Below are 6,000 nucleotides of genomic sequence, written 5' to 3'. Positions count from 1 at the left end.
AGAGTCCTTTAAAAAAATGATTTCTGTGAGTTCCGGTAACCAGATGCTGGAATCTGCTTGATCCAGTTGGTGACAGAAAAGAGAGATAGAGAGGTGTGGATGGTCAAAAGTGGAAAAAAGACCCTCAAGATCATGATAAACAATGCTTTTCATTTAACACTCTTGCTACAGAAACCTTATGCTTGGCTTGAACCACAGCTGGCAGAGCCCCGCTCTCGCATTTCTTTTCATTAGTTGTAGGGGTAAGTTCCCCACTTTTCAAACTGAAGGTAGGTTGAACCCTTCTGCAGCCCCAAGGGGTAAATTTGGTGTAAGAAATAAAATATAGATAAGATTCTCCATGTTTGAGAAAGCATCCTTTTTTCAGACAGCTGAACCAAGGAATGCAGTAGAATAAGTAGAGACTCCATGTCACAGCTTCAAAAAGTACCTATTTCACTGCATGATAAGAGTGTTTATATTCATTCACTTTTTACACTCATGAAAATTAACAACTATCACTGGAAAATTCTGCAGTGCAGCCTTTTCTGACTTTGCAGAAAACCACGCAGCATAAAGATTTACTATCTGGATTGATTTTTTTTTTCTCTGCCAAAGAATACTTCTGCATATAACTACCACTAGGTTAAGGGCATGGACATTTGCAATGTAATGCTACCTGGGAAATAACTTAGGCAATGCCATCAGCTATGACATAATAACTTTGTAATAGCCTGATGTTCAAAGGTGTTGAGCTACCTTCACTTTCATTGAAGTTAATTTTCATTATGGCAATCAAAACCCTTTAAAAATCAGTCCTCAGCTGTGGTAAGAACAGTGAAGATATAAGTAACAGACTATTTGCAGAAACTAAGTATTAGTAAAGCCAACATGATACTTTAAAGTCTACTGTCGAAGCTACCAATTTTTTGCTCTATTTTTTCTTTTTTTTTGTTTGTTTATTGTTTTTTTTTGTTTGTTTTTACTTCTGAAATACTCTAAAAATGAAGAATCAATTCATTAAGGCAACCTTTAAGTTCTTGTCCAACTCATTGTCCATCCTCAGTTGCAGCTGGTGTTCCCTTCAAAGTCTACCTGGCACGGCAAGTTCCTGGTAAACTCATCATCTTAGCACAGCAGTTCCCATGTTAGGAAGCATCATTTGGGAGAAGATGTTTAATATTCCTCCTCTCCCTTTTCAGTGAAACATTTGGGAAGCGCCATGAAGTGGCTGCACATGACCGTTGAGCAGTAATTTGCCACCTTCTCACAATAACATGGAGCACTACACAAATGCAAGGGTAGTTGGAGCCTGGTTCTTCAAGCCCCCATGATTGTTCAGTCCTGAGGCTGAGGAAAAACATGAATGTAATTAATTACTTCTTATTTCTTGCTTTTTCCTGAAGGGGAACTTTTACTCCCACACACCGGTTTTAGGTACCTACCATTTCTGTCTGTCCAAAAGAGGAGTCAAAACCTACCATGTGGTGCTATCCAGAAATGAAATCCTTCACCTCTGACAAGACGGACTGCAGTTGAACAACACTCGAAGCATGATGATAATACCTGACATGAATCATTAGCTCTGGAGAGTAGAACCACCTTGAGAGATTCCACTGCATGTTAATAAGTCCTCTGGAGTCAGTAAAGTAGTTTGGCTACCACAGGTTTTGATTCCACGACCCACATTCATGGCACGGTAACATCGATGCCTCTGTCCATTGACTTCAGTAACGCTACTTTCCCAAGTAATTGTTATCCAAGCTGGATAAAATCTGCAGAATGTGATCAGTGGTTTGTGAAGCTACTAAGTGCTTTGCAGTGGAGTTTTAATATAACTAAGACAAATGATGTAACAAAGATATCTGTTTATATTTAAAAGTGATACTGTAAATAGTTAGGAATCCATTTAATGCATTGCAAAGTTAGGTAACACGGAAAACAACCTGATAACAGGCAGGCTTTCAAATCCATTAAGTGCGTTTGAATATTGCATCCTAAATGTCCACCTCTATTACAGGACTTTATGTGAGAGTACAAATATATAGGACTTCAAAAAACTCTACACTGAATAAAAAGAGAGTAATAAAATAGAAGCTTACTGAGTTTCTGCTTTGACTACTCTTTCTTCTTCCTTTTAATCTTTATTTGACACTTTATTAAAAGTCCAGAGCTCTGAATTTCAACCCCTGGTTAATCACCACTTAATCACTTGGCATACGTTAAATACACATCTCTGCTGCATTGGTTTTCCCCCTATAATACTCTCCTGATTAAGCATCAGGCATTACTGTTCATTAACATTGGCTAAATCAGTTCTTTGAGAGCTGTCCCAATAAGGCATCTATCTTGACTTTAACATATCTCAGTTAAGTGAAGAACAGTCCATAACAAAACCTGCTTTAAAAAGAAGCCATAGTAAACTTGTTTGGGGGACAATGATTACTCCACACTCCAGATACTGAAAAGGGCACTGCTTTATTTCTGTCATGAATGAGAACACTTTTTGTTTCTAAGTTCCCAGCTCCTTTGATCTAAATCAGCATCTTTTTTACTTGGCATGTCTTCTGCTGTTCTGCCTCTTCCCAATCATGTCTCTAACTTAGATGTGGTCAATCCACCTTCTAAAATAATGCCAAGTGTAGATGCTAAAAAAAAGACATGGAAACATGGGTCACCCTTGAAACAGAAGTCACCCTAAACTGTTTTGTGAGCTCCAGAGCAAGCATACAGGAATGAACCATAGATAATTCAGTGTCTAATCTTGCTTAAAGCATCATTACATGACTAAAAGGCTAAACTTTAAGGACCTGCTTTGTACCATGATCCATCTGGTGACTCAGCTGGAGAAATTGGGAAGGTGTGTGAGGCTGTGTGGTGTTTCAAAATCGCACCATTACATCTTGGAGTAATTGTTCAGAGAGATGTATTTGGTGCTGACTACAATTAATAGATAGGTGTAAAGAATCATGTTTTCCCACAGCACTGCAGAAGTAGTGCTGGAACCAGTTTTCCTTCCATCTAACTTTTATTGCCTTGTCTACATGGCATTTCCTCCTCCTGTGAATTACAGAATTAATCACAGCAGTGATATGCAGGCAGGGATGTACGAAATCTTTGAGTCAAGATGGATGCTTGACATAACAAGTTGTACAGCAACACCATGGAACCCATCAACTGTGATCATCGCCTGGGCACTGAGAGCAGCCTGAGAGTTTGGGATATTTTCTGTAAACATACACATCTTTATTTTTCCATGTGTTTTGCAAACCCGTATGGTAGAAGGCTTTTCACACTTTTAGCCTGCAGACTTTTATTGAGTGTGGAAGCAGAGTTTATAAATAAGCTTTCTTCTCTTTTTTCTTTTAATGCCATTTAGATCTCATTTTAGCAGAGTTTATAAACAAGCTACATTTGTTCTTTTTATTGGCTCAAGAGGACAGCTGTCTATCAAGTGTTCCTGTTTACATGATCTTCTATGGCAAGCCATGCTTAGAGACCTTCTGTGGGTTATCAGTAGCTGTTACATAAATAACAGGGTATTGGCTGATATCTGTGATATTATTTCATGTGCATTTTCTTCCCCTGCATTGAAGTTCTTTTGTAGGCAGTGGTCCAGAACAAGATCCATTCACCTCTAAAATGTCTCCCAAGTCCTTTTTGAAGGCCCTGTGTTAGATCCCGGCAGATAGTGCCCTAGGGTTGCACAGATCATATGCTGGCAATCTGCAGAGAACTGCATTTCAGCCATAATGAATGAAGTGATTTCTTTCTTCAAAAAACAAGAGACATTTGACAGAAAAGCTAAGAAACACAGTGCCAAAGAGGGAGGTCTGTGCTGTCAAGAGGTGTCAAACTGACAGAGCTGGAGACCTAAACCTTCTGTTCCCCAACAGGGAAAAACAGATTTCAAACCACGTCACACATTAGAAGCACTGGCAGTGGAAGCATTCATGTATGTTAGCCACGATATAGAGGCACCAGATGTAAAGACGTGAGGAGATTTTAGCTGCCATCCCAATTCCAGCCTCAACTTTAGAGGTCTGGAATCTAGTTCCCCAGAACTTTGTCCAAGACTGCACCATTTATTTCCTTAACACTCCCCAACACTCATCCCCAGTGCTCATTAAATACAAGATTTTGGTTCCAAAGCAGTTGAAGATTCACCTTTCCGTTGCCCAAACATCCCCCAATTATACAAATGAAGGAAAGCTCTTAGCACATGTTTAACTCCATCTTTTAGAAGTAGTAAATGCTCAAATTCTTATGGGCACAGTCCAAGTTAAGCATATGTTTAACCGATGTCCTGACTCAGTTGTTGCCCTGCGTGTGGGGGCTTGATGAAAAATAAAAAAAGAAATCCTGATTGTAATCCTGACTTTGGGCCAGGATTTTATTGCAATATTTATAAATAAAGATGTGATGGCATTTAATTATTTAAGAAACAAACTGGTTGTGGAAATTTCACAGAGTTGTAAGGTCCTTGGACTTGTACAAGAGATTAACCTGGCCCACTTTCCTGTGACTAATATATATAGTACAGAAGAAGAGAAGGGTGAAGGAAAAGCCATTTTCTTTCATAACAGGAACATACAATATTAAGGAAACTGAAAACTACATTTCTAAAATTGTTTCCATTTCAGAGTCCTTCTGCCTATGGAGAATCAATACGCCAGAAGAGCATAGCCTTAAACGTTAATATTACAGAATAAAATTCGTTTTTGATGGATTGATGGGCACATTTTCTTAAGGCCAAGAAATAATGAATACAAACTTTTTTTCCTGATAGTCTATCTTTCCGCTCTCCCTGCACAGAGGACGTAGAGAATAATAGGATACCACTTGCCTGTATATAGAAACATCCATTATTAGGCACCAAGAGGTTTCACTAGGATGCGTGTCCTCACCCCCATATATCCATTTGTAACAGCAAGTGGAAATCAGAATACAGGAAAATGCTGCTGTTTGCTCTGCTGCAGCCTCAGAAACCCAGTCAATCAAGAAAAGGTTGGCTGATGTGATGTTGGCTAATAATTCCCAGAGGATTTTACTCTGCCCTAACTACACAGTCCCTAAGCATGCTGAGCTTAAAAGCAAATCCGTGTACACCCTAATTTTAACATGCAGTTTTACATCATGTCACACTTGCTTTTCTTTCTGAATCAGCAATAACTAGCAAGTGCTTCCCCAGTAACTCTGATCTTAGATATGGACTGAGTTTGAAAAATAATAATTTAGTTATTGTCCTGACATTCAGTGATTCTTTGCAGGGAGACAGCATGGGTCCATTTTTCTGGGGCATCTCTAAATTCCTGTGGCTTTAAGAGATGCTTCCAAGATTACTGGGTAAGTATTTAAGGTGAAATTCAAACTGAATGTGTTTTACTGCCAAATACCTTTTTGTTTCCTTTTATACTTACATAGGGGTAATTCTGATTCCACAAATTCCCCCTTTTCCTTCCTGGTCTCTTTCCCACTTATCAATGATGTATTTAGTACCTGGAGTCAAATCCCAGTATACTTTAGAGGGAGAAAATGCCACTGGACCCAAGTAAAAAGAGTTTGCCTTGAGGTTGTTTTCCTATTGAAAAATACTTATACATAGGGGCCTGGTTACGTGGAAAAACAGTTGTGCTCTATATTGAATAAGCCAAATATGTGAAAGACATGACGTTTGTATGTTTGATCATATCCAGTTTTACTCTGTCATGACACAGTTTATGCAGAATTTAGAGAAAAGATTGACCTTCTATTGAATGTCAAATTGTCACAACGCACAGTTCAGCCTAATCAGATTTTTAAATGAAGAGTAGGGAAGAGTATTGTCAGTCTGGCTTACTAGAAAAATATGGAGGCTTTGTCTCAACTCCCTCCAGCATCCTTAGTTTCATACAGCCACTCTGACAGAACCAAAATCAGTGGGAAAAAAAAAAAAGTAAGAAAAACCTTCTAAAATCAAAGATTAAAATCAGTATAAGATTTCAGTTAGAAATCGGAATTTTATGAAGTCCGGAGCAACTT

Source organism: Calonectris borealis, chromosome Z (genome assembly GCF_964195595.1).
Source record: "Calonectris borealis chromosome Z, bCalBor7.hap1.2, whole genome shotgun sequence".
NCBI lineage: Eukaryota > Metazoa > Chordata > Aves > Procellariiformes > Procellariidae > Calonectris > Calonectris borealis.
The sequence above is the reverse complement of the archived record's forward strand: the minus strand, read 5'-3'. Positions refer to the sequence as shown.